This window comes from Felis catus, chromosome B4 (genome assembly GCF_018350175.1).
Source record: "Felis catus isolate Fca126 chromosome B4, F.catus_Fca126_mat1.0, whole genome shotgun sequence".
Lineage (NCBI taxonomy): Eukaryota > Metazoa > Chordata > Mammalia > Carnivora > Felidae > Felis > Felis catus.
Genome location: NC_058374.1, coordinates 64,708,356 through 64,725,565, shown reverse-complemented (window position 1 = coordinate 64,725,565; position 17,210 = coordinate 64,708,356). Strand labels below are relative to the sequence as shown.

The window sequence follows — 17,210 nt, the reverse complement described above, 5'->3', positions numbered from 1 at the left end:
TGTGATATTCCTTGGACACTTCCAGCTGCCCAAGAACAGGAAAGGACAAAGAAAACAAATAGTTAAACTGTTAAGAGTCTTCACCAGTTTAAAAGAAAAAGGCAATCCCATCAATAGCCTAAAGTCCAGGAACTCCTTACTGTCTTAATGTTGATGCTTTGCTAGAGGGAAAAACAACCTTAGCTTGACAACAGCTAGGCCTCTAGTAATCTGTGAGTCTTTAGCCTATGAAAATCTCTTTGAAAACTTCCTTTTTGACTTTACCTCCCCCAACTCCATGGTATATAACCAGTCATTCTTCACAACCCCAGGGCAGCTCTTACCGCCCACTTCCAAGAATTCTTTCTTGGCCATCAGCTCTGAACTCCCCCATCACCCCAAAACTTCATATCATCTATACACAGCTTTTCCTCTTACCAATGCCCACACTAAGGCTTATCCTAGAGCCCCACCAAATTGTTAGATGTTTCTAACACGTGGTCTTGCATAGTTTTACCCATTCAGCAAGCATTTATTGGCTATCTATTATATGCCAGGCATTGGGGAAGATAAAGACCCAGTCATTGCCCAGATTTCCAGCACAATAATCAAATAAATAAGATTCCAGCATAATGTGAAAAGTACTCTAATGGAGATTTATGCAAAGTATTATGAAAGCCTGGGGTTGGGATGCTTCTTAGCTCCTTTTGTCAGGTAGGTGTTATCTCCTTCACCCAGAGTATACTAACCTCCCTTATTCCTTGTTCAATAACCTCTTACTCATCCTTCAAAATCCAATTCCAATGTCCATTTTTACTTCATAAACTGGCCTGGAAAGATTTTGTGACTTCTTCCCAGTAGCTGCTATATCACTGAGTCAAATTGTTATAAACAACACTTACTGCTGTATTATTATGACATTTTCAATGCAACTTTTGTGGAAAGGTAAATTTTCAAATGTTAAAAAAATAGCTGGCAAAGCTGCAAAATAATGATTCCATCTAATGACAACTAGCAAACTTTTAAAGTTAAGGTTAGCCATTCAAGAAATGTATTTGCTCCACAGGGGTTTTATTTATCCCCATTTTTAATGGAAACACAATATTCACAGAGGACAGTGCACCCACCACGCTGAATGAATTTCCATACGATGGACACAGTCCAGTAACCCGCACCCAACCTTAGGTCTTTGAGTCCCAGTAACAACCTGAACATCTATAGTCCGACACTATAGGAGCAATAATCTAGTTTTTAACTGGACCTTTTTTCAAAAATAAGAACTTTTTTAAATATCAAATTGAGAATTTCAAAGAACAGAAAAATTACAGCAGGAAAATATTTTAGGAATAAATAAGACACTAAATTCAATCAGCTGTACAATCTAATCTGAGACACTCTATTTCAAAACTATCTATTTTCCTTCAAAAGACTTTTAGATTTTTAAATGCATGCTTGCTTCTTCCAAGCTTTATTTTTGTTGAAGGACATACAATTTTTAAATTAAGACAAAGGCTTAAAAAAAACTTTTGAATTTTGTTTGTGATCCTTATAATAGCAAGAGTCAAACATCCCCCCAAAACCACAATTTACAAACCAAATCTCTTTCAAAAGGCTATCAGCTGGCCCAGCTCTTCCTGCATTTAAATCCTTGAAAATGTGATTTTAATGAAATGTTGACTGGAGAGATTTTTGAAGGTGTCATCATTCCTGTTGATAATTTCCTCCCTACTAATATCCAATTATATGAAGAAAGGACCAGCAATTCCAGAACAAGACCTGGCTTCTCCTCCAATGAGTCATTTAGAAAACTTTGCAAATCCCTCAAACTCTATAAACCTGTTTCCTTATCTGTAAAAATAGAGATTACATTATCGAATAGATGAATATTTCCAAAACAAAAAAGCTCCTTCCAAGTTCAGTTATACTTGTGAAGTATTGCTGTTAAATCTAGAATAATGAACATAAAGTCAGAGCCACATTTTAGAGCCCTAACCCTACCAATCTTTGTTCATTGACCTTAATGGAGTCGTTAAATCTCTCTGAGCTTCACTGGTAAGAACAAACAGCAGACCAAATCACTGGCTATGATCATTGTCTGGGTTATGGAACACTTGAAATTCACAACGCTCTTTGCAGAACATGTTCCTGTGGATAGAATATTGATTTACCAGCTAAGTTCAGTTCTATCACACACACAGGGGACTCTTACCCCCAGAAAATTCAACCATGTTATACCTATTAGAAGAAAGAAAATCATAGCCACAAGCAAACAAGGCCACAAAAAAGTGAGCTATTTGCATTTTTCCCATTAATTTGCATTCATATGTATCTATACAGAGTTCACCGTGAATTCAGTTAGCACTCTCAGGCCGACAAATGGCAAGAAGTGACAAAGGTTAAAAGAAACATTGCGCTAAAATTTTTTTAATGAAGAAATTCTACTCATTACATCTAATTAACAAAAAGGAAAGCAACCCTGTCCTTATTGAATTTAATTATTAATCATTTAATTATTCAATTTTAACACAGAACTCTTCACCCCGGCTCCTGAGAGCAGAGCTGGAGGATTGAAGCACTGCCACTCTCCAGGGTCCCTCTAAGCCCTAGGACTCTGTTTCCACTGAAATGTTCATTCTGTCTATATATGCTACATACCGTTCTGGGCACAAATGTAGCAATATTTTTATTATTTTTTTAATGCTTATTTATTTTTGAGTGAGAGACATAGAGCACAAGCAGGGGAGGGGCAGAGAGAGAGGGAGACACGGATTCTGAAACAGGCTCCAGGCTCCGAGCTGTCAGCACAGAGCCCGACACAAGGCTCGAACTAACAAACTGTGAGATCATGACCTGAGCCGAAGTCGGACGCTTAACTGACTAAGCCACCCAAGTGCCCAATGTAGTATTTTTAATAGTACCTAATAAGCTGTTTTTAATGAAACAGCCCAGCCTACATACATGTACATGTACTCACACATAAACACATCCCCACAAAACACAACCCTGGAGGGCTCAGTCCACTGTAGACATCCTTGAAGCACAATGAATGCTCTAACAGTACATTTTATTCCATTTTTGACAAACCAAGCACAGGCCATGTTTTCTTACAGAAGACTCTTGCAATTAGATATTAGAAATTTCCTCCCATACTCTACAAACACTACAGTATATTTATGATGTATACTTATAGCATGCATTGGATAGACTTGCTTCAAAATGAGGACAGTTGTAAATGGTACGAAAAATAATCTCATTACTACAATTCCTCCTCTTACGAGGACCAGGACACAACTTTTAGGCATGATTATTTTAGGTCTAACAGTCATAAATTACGTTAATGGACAAAAAAAATCCTAGGTACACTTAGGCTAAAATACAACATGCTTCACAATGCTTCTCCTTCATATAACTCTGATTTCTAGTTAAAAGAACAACAAGAAACTACACAATGTTGAAATAGAATACTTTGAGACACTGTTTTTCTTGGTAGAAATTATGTTTTCCTGTAAGTAACTTTTTAGTGACATAATGTAGAATATATGAAAAGTTGAGAATTGAAGCCCCATTTTGCTTTCTAAAATCTGAAGATTTTGAGATGCTTTAATCCCTTCAAGCAAATGCCTAATCATTACAGAAGTCAGAACAGGTTATACCACTTTGTGTTCCCCCATTTCCATTTTGTCCCAAATATCACCCTTTGAATGCAGAAACATTGAACATTTAACCCAAAAGAAACCCAGCTCATTAGCTGACTGCAAACCTTTGTGTGTCAAATCCAAAAACAGAGGTGGAAATCTCAGACCATCCAAATGAGAAAATGCCAGATTATATTTTCAGACACCCATTTTAAAGGACCGCATCCTTTTATGGAAAAAGTACTGGACCTCTTTAGAATATATGGCACTCTAATTTTCCTTCACATTTATCCATTCTTTCAGTATTTGGTTAATTCCTTCTGGATTAAGTACATTCAAGGTCAAAAGAGTAGGACCCAAACTTTATGAGGTTCGGGTTGAAACCGACACAAAATTCAATTAATGGAGATAATATCAATCTCATAAATAAGGTTATAAATAAATCTTCCCACCAGTTCCTTTGACTTCTGAACCACCTTTTGAGGTTTAGCAGAATAAATTCTCCTAAAAGTAGCAATTCCAGGAAACCAGGAAGGGGGAGGGGCATTATTCTTTTACTATACTATTCTCATCCAAGTCACTAAATAGCATTTATTCAGGTGCCATGAAAACAGGAAAAGAAAAATACATAAAGGGTGGCCGCTCTCCAACTGTCCCCCAACAAGACATTCACAATTCCTGTTCTCCTGAAGCCAGCAATAGTTGTAGGTCAGGAGTACATTTTGATCCCACTCAAAAGTTACAATGAAAATATTGACATAATGCATCGCTTCAATTTCACCCAATTTTAGACAGCTTTTAATAATAGCTATAAGAGAGCTATAACATTTGCCAATGATTTAATTCAAATTATATTTAAACACTTAACATAGTATTCTAGCAAAAATACCAGCTAGAAATGAGTCCCAAACTATTAATAGTAATGCTCACAGAGCATTTACATGAGAAAACTATGATCTGTAAATGGAAAAGTACCCATCCATTAAAATTATCAATTTCTTTGCTTTCTCAATCGTTGGGCAACTACTTTAGCAATCACAATAATTCCTTTTCCTTTTTAAGTACTCACAAAGAGAACAACACAATCACAAAATCTCCTTCTCTAGGGGTCTGTGACTATCAGCTGTTATTTGTTCCCAATGTAACTTTATGAATCAGAGGGCAAATGTTTTCATACTGAAAAGTTCTTTAAAAAAAATTTTTTTTTAACATTTATTTATTTTTGAGACAGAGAGAGAGACAGAGCATGAACGGGGGAGGGTCAGAGAGAGGGAGACACAGAATCTGAAACAGGCTCCAGGCTCTGAGCTGTCAGCACAGAGGCCGACGCAGGGCTCGAACTCACGGAGCGCGAGATCATGACCTGAGGTGAAGTCGGCCGCTTAACCGACTGCGCCACCCAGGTGCCCCTAATACTGAAAAGTTCTTAAAATGACAAAGGAAAATGACAAAGGAAACTTGTTTTCTTATTCGGATGCAGAAATTTTACTAGATCATGCTGCCTCCTAGAGGCCAAAGTACATAAAAATACTACATTCATCACAATTGTCCACTTTCAACAAACATCACATGGCCTCAAGTTCATGTGTTGACAGCAACCAAACAGAACATGACCTGCTTATTTTTATTTCAAGTGATTATTTCTCATTTCTGTGTAAATATTTACTTGCATTTTTTAAAAGTGGAAATGGTTAGGTAAAAATGTCTACTGCAAATGACCCAACCCTGAAATGATCAAGCAAATGACATGCAGATTCACACAAATCCACAAATATGGAGTATTAATAAATGCAAACACTGAAAATGTACCCTGTAAGTTTAAATACAACGACCTGACAGCTCATCTTTAAATATCTAAAAGGATTACATTGTTACATTTAATAGAGCCATAGACCTGAAAAAACTGCAGTATAAAGTAAACTTTTATCTCAAAGTATGTGCTATTAAACAAAATGCACAGCAAACATATTGAGAATTAACACACGTGGGAGCAACTATTGCTGCAAAACCCTGGTTCACGATGTTACTGTTAAACAATCTGTAGACAACACTAGATGAATAAAATGTCTAATTCAAGGAAGTCAAGAACAATGCAATCTCCCTCACTGCTTTTTGGCCACATGCTGCTTCATTGTGTTCATGTAATAAAAGATCTGGCAAGTGGGAAGTTTCAATGCATTCACACGAGGAAATTCTGTAGCAGAGTTACCCTGGGGATAAACACACTCTATAGCACAAAGAGCCATTCTAAGTAGGTCAAAACACCCCCAAACGATATTTAGAATCGCCAGAACCTTCATAAAAGACTTTAACACTGTCGCATCATCCAAAAGGGAAGAAAAATACAAAAAATCACAGGATACACTGTGAGAAACAAGAACATTAAAGATTATAAAAAGAGCGACTGTTTAAAGATTTAAATTTTCTAAGATTCTAAGTTGAAGTCTAGTCAATTTACCAGCAAAACGTGTGGTCAAAAGCATGCTTATTATCCTGTTGAATTAAATAAAAGAAAATAAAACCTAATACCTAATGACTAGAATAGAAATACGGACACATGGAAACCAAAACTTGTTTAAAACAATCGTTTGGTATAGACTCAGAGGCTGGCATATACCACATTGATACTTTTTCTTTTTTAATGTTTGTTTATTTTTGAGAGAGAGGAGAAGAGAGACAGAGCATGAGTGGGGGTGGGGGGGCCGAGAGAGAGGGGGAGACACAGAATCGGAAACAGGCTCCAGGCTCTGAGCTGTCGCTTCAACTCACAGACAGTGAGATCATGACCTGAACTGAAGTCAGACGCTCAACCGACTCAAGCCATCCAGGTGCCCCTAAAATAAAAACTTTTTTTAAAAAAAGACTAAGGGGGGCGCCTGGGTGGCTCAGTTGGTTAAGCGTCCGACTTCGGCTCAGGTCGTGATCTCGCGGCTTGTGAGTTCAAGCCCCGCGTCGGGCTCTGTGCTGACAGCTCAGAGCCTGGAGCCTGTTTCAGATTCTGTGTCTCCCTCTCTCTCTCTGACCCTCCCCTGTTCATGCTCTGTCTCTGTCTCAAAAATAAATAAACGTTAAAAATTTTTTTTTTAATTAAAAAAATAAATAAAATAAATAAAAAAAGACTAAGGACTAATGAAAAAGCAAAAGTCAAAGATTCTATTAGTAACAACCAGGGCTTAGGGGCATCTTGTGAAGGATGCTAGAAGAGCAAATAGTACATATAGAAAACTCTAATTTCTCCTGGACTCTTACACCAATATTGCAAAGCACTTGCTGCCGTTTTCCTCATTTTTTCAACAATTTCTGGCTGGCTGGGCACTCTATATAGTGAAAAAGAAAACTTTAAAAGCTGTAGCATCTTTTTCTCCCATGACTCAACAGAAATCCAAGGTCTTAAAGCTCAAAAGACCATGGTATCCTAAAGATGACTGGCCTAAAAATGCTAAATCCTCACAAGTGACTACTCTTTCTGTTCTTATGTCTAGATGTGACAACCCCAGTGTATTTATGCTAAAATAAACAAAAAAATTTTGGATTTTGGTGACAAGTATGTTAAAAAGAGGTAAATTTATTCTAAAGATAGAATGGTTTCTCACAGAATTCAAATGCAGAATCCAAATTCACTCGCAAGAAAGACTAGAACTGAGAATTGGAAGACCACCAAGAATCATGGGAATGTCTGCTTGTCACCTCTGTTATTCATTAATAGTTATTTCATTAACTATTCCTTCTGTGCTCACAACCTCCCCTGGGCTACTGCACATCAGCCCCATTTTCACATATTAACATGATTCTCTTAGTTCAAGTTCCACATTCCTAGAAAAATATTTTTTAAGTTTTTATTTAAATTTCCAGTTACTTAACATACAGGGTAATATTAGTCCTAGAAGAATATTCTGATGGGCCCAGGTAAGGTCTGCCTATTTGTATTTTTTTTTAATATTTTTATTTATTTTTGTGACAGAGAGAGACAGAGCATGAGCAGGGGAGGGGGAGAGAGAGAGGGAGACATAGAATCTGAAGCAGGCTCCAGGCTCTGAGCTGTCAGCACAGAGTCCGATGCAGGGCTCGAACCCACAGACTATGAGATCATAACCTGAGCTGAAGTTGGACGCTTAACCGACTGAGCCACCCAGGCGCCCCAAGGTCTGCCTATTTGTGATCAAATCATCTGTGCCCAATCAAATGGATACCTGGAAGCCCATCCACCGGTGATAAATTCTTTTTGCTTTTGAGTGTCTGAAACTGAAAATGTCTAAAATGTTTTTATTTCACCTTTATTTTTGAAAGATATTTTTGATGATATAGAATTCTAGGTTTATCATTTTCTTTTTGTTTTTGTTTTTGTTTTTTTTGAGTTCTTTAAAAATGTTGTTCCTTTGTTTTCTCACTTGCATTGCTTCAGATGAAATCTGCTGTCAAAGACCTCTACATGTATGGTATCTTTTACCTCTGGTTGCTTTTATTTCTTTTAATATATATATATTTTTAAATTTAATGTTTGGGGCGCCTGGGTGGCTCAGTCGGTTAAGTGTCTGAATTCAGCTCAGGTCATGATCTCACAGTCCCTGAGTTGGAGTCCTGCATCGGGCTCTGTGCTGACAGCTCAGAGCCTGGAGCCTGTTTCAGATTCTGTGTCTCCCTCTCTCTCTGACCCTCCCCCCGTTCATGCTCTGTCTCTGTCTCAAAAATAAATAAACATTAAAAAAAATTTTTTTTAATTTAATGTTTATTTATTTTTGAGAGAGAGAGAGAGAGAAAGAGACAGAGAGACAGAGAACAAATGGGGGAGGGCAGAGAGAGAGGGAGACACAGAATCCAAAGCAGGCTCCAGGCTCCAAGCTGTCAGCACAGAGCCCGATGTGGGGCTCAAACTCACAAACTGCAAGATTGTGACCTGAGACAAATTTGGATGCTCAACCAAGCAACCCAGGAGCTCCACCTCTGGTTGCTTTTAAGATGTTCTTTTATCATGGATTTTGAGCAATGTAATTACAATACGCCTCTGTGTAACTTTCTTAGTGTTTGTGCTTGGAGCTTACTAAAATTTTTAGATTTACAGATTTATTGTTTCCATCACTTTCGAATTTTTTTGGCTATTTCTTCAAAAACTCTTTTCTGTCTCCCACCCCTTTCTTCTACCCTTCAGGGACTACAAGTACACTGTATCAGGCTGTGTAAAGTTGCCCATGGTTCACTTACTCTCCCTTCACTTTTTCTCACTCTTGTCCCCCACCCCCATGTTTTATTTCAGATAATTTCTATCAAGCTTAAAGTTCCTTAGTCTTTTTTCTGCAATGTCTTACCTGCCATTATTCCCAGCCAGTGTGTTTTTCATCTCATAGTTTCCATCTTCAAAAGTTCTATTTTGGTCTTTTTTTCATCCTTCACATCTGTATTTTTTTAAACATATGGAATATAGTTACAATAACCCATTTTAATGCCTTCTGATCATTGTAACATCTGTTACCTCTGGATTGGTTTCAAGTGATTATCCTCCTCATTAAGGATTGTGTTCCTGTTTCTTTGCATGCCTAGTAATCTTTGATTGAATGCCAGACATTGTTAATGTTATTCTGCTGGGTACTGGATATTTTTATATTCCTATAAATATTCTTAAGTTTTGTTCCAGGATGCAGTTAGAAATCACTTGAAAACTGTGCCTCTCAGGTCTTGCTTTTATGATTTGTTAGGTAGATCCAAGGCATTGCTCAGTCCAGGGCTACTTAATTCTCCACTATTAAGGCATAATCATTCTGAGTATTCTCTCCAAGGTCCCATCATGACTCAGAAAAAGTACTATTCCCTTTGAGCACTGAGCATTGTTTCTTATAATCTACATTGGGTGGTTTCTTCTGGCCTTTGGGTAGTCTCCTTTTATGCAAACAATGATCAGTATTCTACAAATTCTAACCACAATGGTCTCCCTGATTTCTCAACTCAGTCCTCTGCACTCCTCATAAGATTTCCCTTCCTGAGCTGTGAACTAGAAGCATTCTCAAGGCAATAAAACTTTTAGAGCTTGCCTCATCTATTTCCCATCTCCCAGGGATAACAATTCTCAGGATCATTGTTCTTTATTATTTTATGCCATGTCTTTTGTCTGTTTTGTTTGTTGGTTGTTTGCTTTTTTTGTTTTGGATGGGAGGGTAAATTCAGTTATCCCATCTGAGGCAGAAGCTTAAGTTCAAACCTATCCATTTGGAAAGTGGGAGAGAAGCAGCAATTCAGAGATTGACCGGCAGATACCCCCAAATATATCTATACCACATGGATTCTACACCACATGAATTCTATAATAAAGAATACTCAAGAGTACATGATTTATAAAATCATGCCAGTCATTTTTGACATTTACTGATTTATTTTTTAAGCAAATATTTATTAAGTGTCTAGTATGTTCCAGACTATCAGGATATACAAGTGAAGAAAATGTGGTTTCTGTCCTCCTGCAGCTTTTAATTCCATAGAGAAGGCAGACCCTAAACAAATAATGGTTCATAGGTAGTAGGGGATGCGAATGAAAGATGACCATATAGTCACCTGAAATCCCTAGAGATCTGCAGAGCGACCTTCTATAGAATACCGATTATTGTTTGCATAAAAGGAAACTACCCAAAGGCCAGAATCAATGTGATCCAAATTAACACAGAAACCTCTCATAATGTATGTTAAAATTTTACTGCCATAAAAGCATCAGAAGAGAATAGATTCAGTCTTTACAAATCACTATGCACTACCCATGAGCTACCCAGGAATTACACAGATAAAGTCCTGAAGGAAGACAAGCACAGAAGTGAATACATTGTGGGGTGAGGGGCAACACTAGGATTCAAAACATCAATCCAAAGGAGAATAGAAACAAAATGTGGAATTATGATTTTATGACTTCCTAATTTCATCCACAAAGCTGCCTTTGACAAGAAACGTCTATGTCCAACATGACATTTAGGGCTCACTCTGCTTGCCCTAACAGCACTCTATACTCTTGATTAGTGTAGTAGTTTTAGCAATTTTCTAATAACATTTTTCAGAAATGGTGAATGTTATTGCTCAGATACATTCACTTAGATAAATATAAAGGTCCATTTTTTTTTGTTTCTATGTCTTAGGCTCAGAATATGCTTTTTATTATGAGACAATTGAGTACTTTAACAATCCCTGATGATTTAATTCAAGAAACTAACTAGAAAAACCCTAGAGAGCATGCTGACTCAGAATTTTATGTTATACACTGGATTAAATTAAATGATGAACTTCAAAGTGAAGACAGGCACACAGGATTACTTCGGGTTGCCTCTATTAAACCAAGCACATTAAAAAATATTTTTAAACCATAACAAAAAGTTGCCATGAAATCCTTTACTATGGGAAAAAGTCTTGGCATGCAGACTAACTTGACAATTAAAAGAAAAAGTACTGGGGCACCTGGGTGGCACAGTCGGTTAAGCGTCCGACTTCAGCCAGGTCACGATCTCACGGTCCGTGAGTTCGAGCCCCGCGTCAGGCTCTGGGCTGATGGCTCAGAGCCTGGAGCCTGTTTCCGATTCTGTGTCTCCCTCTCTCTCTGCCCCTCCCCCGTTCATGCTCTGTCTCTCTCTGTCCCAAAAATAAATAAATGTTGAAAGCAATTGTTGTTATACACAAATAGCATCTCCTCACAATTTCATAGGAATTACATTTTAAATAAAAAAAAAAAGAAAGAAAAAAGAAAAAGTACTTCTCTCAAGGAACAAAGGCATTTCCTGCTCATTTCCACTCTCTGTTTTTTGAGCAACCTAAGTTTTTGCATTGCGAACTATGTGACACTAATGCTTTAATGAGGTAAAATGGAAAGACACCTGCACAGGATACATACACTCATTCCCTCAAGTCATTCCCACATTACTCATTTACACTATGATTATGTTAAAAGGAGAAGAGAACATAGATGCTACATAGTTCTGCTCCTGGAATATGGGAGAACTACTCTTTCACTTCCCATTACCAACATGCCTCTTTCTCCTCAATACTACCCATTGCTTATAAATATCAATTCAGCAACTGGCTGACAGGTTGGAAAATAAACAGTTTTTATAGTCCTTTCATATTTTACCTTTAGTAGGTTCTTTTTATTAGAGACAAACACTCAGAGTAATCAAGTCTACTCTGTCCCTGGTGGCAATAGTCTATTATGAAGAAAAACTGGGAATTGTTCTTGATGGAAATGAAATTAATTAATGCCATATAAATATTTTTAGAATGCAAGTCCAAAACTCCTACTAAAAAAGTAATCGAGTTCATTCATTCAACAAATATTTATTCAACATTATATAGCAGATGTTATACTAGGTATCGGATGTGCAGTAGTAAATACAACAGATGCAATCCCGGCTTCCTGGATCTTACTCTTCAGAGAACAAGGGAGATGATAAGCATATAAACAAACAAATAGATAAAAAATAAAATAAAATAAAGCGTCCTACATCATGGGAAAATGAACAGTTTTTGAAAATACTGTTTACTAGAATTTGAAATAATGAGCCAAAATCAGGCTCTTTCCCAGGAAGTTGGGCAAGCTGATTAATCAGCCTGAACGCCACTTTGCTTCTGTATAGGATGAGCACAGATTTCATCAACCAAATTAGAACACTTATCCAGGACCAATGCTAAACAGGAAGAGATGCCAGCAGAGAAACCAAGAGAGTACCAGAAAGAATAGTATTATACCAAAAAAGGAGGTAACAATATCTACCTCTTAAGGTTATTGTTGAATTGTAGACAATACTTTAAAACATGTTAACACATAAAAAGGCATTTACTTTTATTCTAATTGGATATAGTTCTGTACTTTCCAGAGATCTAGAATATATCCTTCCCAATTCCTATCCCACCTTTCCCAATCTAAATTTTACCAATCCTTCAAAATTAAGCTAAAACACCATTTTGATATATTCATTTTATGAAGTCTTCTGCTAACAGCTGAATGATAAAAGGGCAATATAAGCTACAAGATCAGATTCTAGAATGAGTGGATCCAAGGGGGAAGAGGAGAAGCAAATTTTAAACCAAGTCAAATAAAATTGAGTACTTGTATGGCTATATCCAATCTGTGCTCTAGTGGGAAGATCTTGTGCTCTTCAAAAACTTTCTGTTGACAGGGTGCCTGGGTGACTCAGTCAGTTAAGCATCCATGTCTTCATTTTGGCTCAGGTCATGACCTCACAGTCTCGTGGGTTCAAGCCCCACGTTGGGGCTCTGTGCTGACAGTGCAGAGCCTTCTTGAGATTCTCCCTCTCTCCCTCTGCTCCTCTCCGGCTCATGCTCTGTCTTTCAAAAACAAAAACAAACAAAGTTCACTGTGGAGAAGATCTGGGATGATGGCATCGTAGGAAGCAGGAATCTTGTCTCCCCACCTGGACAACAATTCTGCAGAATTTCTCTGATGCTAATTATTTTGGAACTCTGGAGTTGGTTGAAGGCTTGTAACTTCCAGGGGAAGACTTGGGTGGTAAACTGCAGTCAATATAGGTCAACTTCAGCTCTTAGTGCAACAGCAGCAACCTATTCCCCATCCCCAGTCAAAGGACAGGCAGTAGTTTCCATACAGCTTATAGGAATCAGGGTGGGCAAAAAGGACCCCATCCTCCAAATTTCAGGATCTATGCTCTCATTGCTGATTGCTGCTTCTGATCACAGAAGGCAGACAAGGAAGTGGGCAGCTACTATTGTGGCAGAACTCTGATTCAAACTTTCAAAAGTCAAAACTAAAGAAAATCTTGCCAGCAGCAAGAGAGAAGTAAATCATCACAAAAAAGGATCCTCATTAAGAGTATAAGCAGATTTCTCATCAGAAACTTTAGAGCCCAGAAGACTGTGGGCCAATATATCCAAAGTGCTAAAAGAAAAGAACCTCTCAAACAAGAATTCTATATCCAGCAAAACTGTCCTTCAAAAGTGTGGGAGAAATTAAGACATTCCCACACAAACAAAAGCTGGGGAGTCTGTGACACGTAGATACGCCCTGCAAGAAATTCTCAAGGGAGTCCTACATGGTAAAATAAAAAGAACACTAGACAGTAACTCACAGCCATATAGAGAGATAAAGACCTCAATAAAGGTAAATACATGGCAATAATAGAAGCCAGTATTATCTTAACAATGATTTATAACTGAACTTTCTGTTTTCTACATGATTTAAGATACTGTTCCATCAAGGAAAAAAAACAATTATCAATATAAAAGCTAGTATTACTTTAACTTTGGTTCATAACTCAAAATCTTGTTTTCTACATAAGAGACGAATGCATTAAAACCTAGTTTGTTTTAGGGCACATAATGCCCAGAGAGGTAATTTTTTGACATTAACAACCCAAAGGAGTGAAGATAGAGCTGTAAGAGAGATTTTTTTTTTTTTTTGTATGTTATTGAAGTTAAGCTGGCCTAATTCAAATTCATGTTATAACTTTAGGATTGAATGTTAATTTCCATGTAACCACAGGGAAAATACAGAATATACATAAAAGGAAATGGGAAACGCAGGTAAACATTTCACTACAAAGAAAAAACAAATGGGGCGCCTGGGTGGCTCAGTCGGTTAAGTGTCCACCTTTGGCTCAGGTCATGATCTCACAGTCCGTGAGTTCTAGCCCCCTATCAGGCTCTGTGCTAACAGCTCAGAGCCTGGAGCCTGCTTCAGATTCTATGTCTCCCTCTCTCTCTCCCCCTCCCCTGCTCATGCTCTGTCTCTCTCTGTCCCAAAAATAAATAAAAACATTAAAAAAAAATTTTTAATAAATTAAAAAAAAGAAAAAATAAGTCAACAAAAGATGACAGTAATGCAGGAAATCAGTGACGAAAAAAGCTATAAGGCACATAGGCATATAGAAACAGCACAATGAGGGGCGCCTGGGTGGCGCAGTCGGTTAAGCGTCCGACTTCAGCCAGGTGACGATCTCGCGGTCCGTGAGTTCGAGCCCCGCGTCGGGCTCTGGGCTGATGGCTCAGAGCCTGGAGCCTGTTTCCGATTCTGTGTCTCCCTCTCTCTCTGCCCCTCCCCCGTTCATGCTCTGTCTCTCTCTGTCCCAAAAATAAATAAAAAAAGTTGAAAAAAAAATTAAAAAAAAAAAGAAACAGCACAATGATAAGTTTCTCCTTATCAATAATTATTTTAAATTAAACTCTCCAATCAAAAGTCAGATTGGCATGGGATGTCTGGATGGCTCAGTCGATTAAGTGCCTGACTTCGGCTCAGGTAATGATCTCACGGTTCATGGGTTCAAACCCCATGTCAATCTCTATACTGACAGCTCAGAGCCTGGAGCCTGCTTCCGAGTCTGTGTCTCCCTCTCTCTCTGCCCCTCCCCCTCTCATACTCTTTCTCTCTCTCTCTCTCAGAAATAAACATTAAAAACAAAGTCACATTGGCGCAATGGATAAAAAACACAATCCAACTATATGTTGTCTGAGAGAGATTTACTTAAGATCCAAAGACACAAAAAGTTTGTAAGTGAAAATATGGGAAAAAAAAGATATTTCATGCAAATAGTAACCAAAAGTGAAGGGTGACTATACTAATATCAAACAAAATGGACTTTAAATCAAAAAAGGTTACAAGAAATTTTAAAAAAAGGACATTATATAATAAGAGGTTCAATACACCAAGAAGATAACAATTATAAACATTTATGTATCTAAGGACAGACCATCAAAATATATGGAACAGACACTGATAGGCTTAAAGGAGAAATAAAAAGTTCTAAAAGTTAGAGACTTGAATATTCTACTCACAATAATGGATAGAGCCACCAGTCAGATGTAAGAAAATCAAAGATTTAACACAACAAACCAACTAGCCTTAATAGACATATACAGAACACTTTATCCAGCAACAGAATACATATTCTTCAACTGCACATGGGGCATTTTCTAGGACAGACCATATGTTAGGAAATGAATTAAGCCTCAAAAGATTTTTTTAATGTTTACATATTTTTGAGAGAGAGCATAGGGGAGGCAGCAGAGACAGAGGGAGACAGAGGATCTGAAGCAGGCTCTGTGCTGACAACAGAGAGCCCGATGTGGGGATCAAACTCACAAACTGCAAGATTATGACCTGAGCCAAAGTTAGATGCTTAACTGACTGAACCACCCAGGTGCCCTATCTCAAAAGATTTTTTTAAATATCAAAGTATATTCTCTGACCACAATAGAATGAAGTTAAGAATAAAACAAGGAAAACTGGAAAATCCATGGAATTGTGGAAATTGAACACACTTTCAAAGGACCAACAGATCAAAGAAGAAATCACAAGGAAATCAGAAAATATTTAAATAATGAAAATGAAAGCAAAATACTAAAACTTACGGGATGCAGTAAAAACAATGCTAAGATAGAAATTCACAGCTGTAACTGCTTACATTAAAAAATAAGAATCTCAAATCAACAACCTATAACAACATAATGAGCTAGAAGAACAAAATGAACTGAAAGCTGGAACTATAATACAGAGCAGAGCTAAATTATAGACTAGAAAATAAAGACAATCAATGAAACCAAAAGTTGGTTCTTCAAAAAGATGAACAAAGTTGACAAACCTTTAGCTAAATGAACGAAGAAGAAAACAGAACACTCCAAGTACTAAAATCAGAAATGAAAGTAGGGACATTACTACCAATTCTACAGAAATAAAAAGGATGAGTATTATGAACAATGCTATACCAACAAACTGAATAATCTAGATGAAATGGACAAATGCCTAACAACACAAAACCTACCAAAACTAAATCACAAAGAAGAAATCTGACCAATCCTATAATCAGTAAAGGGATTGAATCATTAGTCAAAAATCTCCCAACAAACAAAAGCCTTGGATCTGATGGCTTCACTAGAGAATTCTATCAAACATTTAAAGAATACCAATCCTTCTCAAACTTTCAAAAAAAAAAATCGAAGAGGGAATAATTCCTAACTCATTCTAGGAGGCCAGCATTACTCTGATACCAAAACAAAACAGAGACATTACAAGAAAACTAACCAGCCAATACACCAATGAGCACTGATGCAAAAATTCTCAACAAAATAGTAGCAAACAATTCAGCAACATAATGCAACAATTATTTATCATGACTATGTTAGATTTATTTCTAGAATTCAAGGATGATCCAACATATGAAAAATTAATGTAATACCACATCAACAGAATGAAGGGGGGAAAACACATGATCATCTCAATTGATGCATAAAAAGCATTTAACAAAATTCAATACCCTTCCATGACGATACTCAAAAAACTAAAAATAGAAACAATCTCAACATAATAAAAGCCTTATATGAAAAACCCATAGCAGACACCACACTCATTTGAGAAAGACTAAAAGCTATTCCCCTAAGATAAGAAAAAAAGGCAAGGAATGCCTGCTTTCATCACTTCTAATCAACATAGTACTGGAATTTCTAGCCAGAGCAATTAGGCAGGAAAAAGGAATAAAAGGCATCCAAAATGAGGGAAGAAGTAAAATTATCTGTTTGCAGATAATAATCCTATTGGCCATTTATAAAACCCTACAGATCACTCTCTCTCTCTCTCACACACACACACACACACACACACACACACAC

General features: G+C 37.3%; 1 protein-coding gene across 5 annotated transcripts in view; it reads right to left on the bottom strand.

Annotated features, from left to right (window-relative positions):
• Positions 1-17,210, bottom strand: part of FGD4 (FYVE, RhoGEF and PH domain containing 4) — a 245,031-nt gene that overhangs the window by 198,076 nt on the left and 29,745 nt on the right. The window lies entirely within an intron of this gene.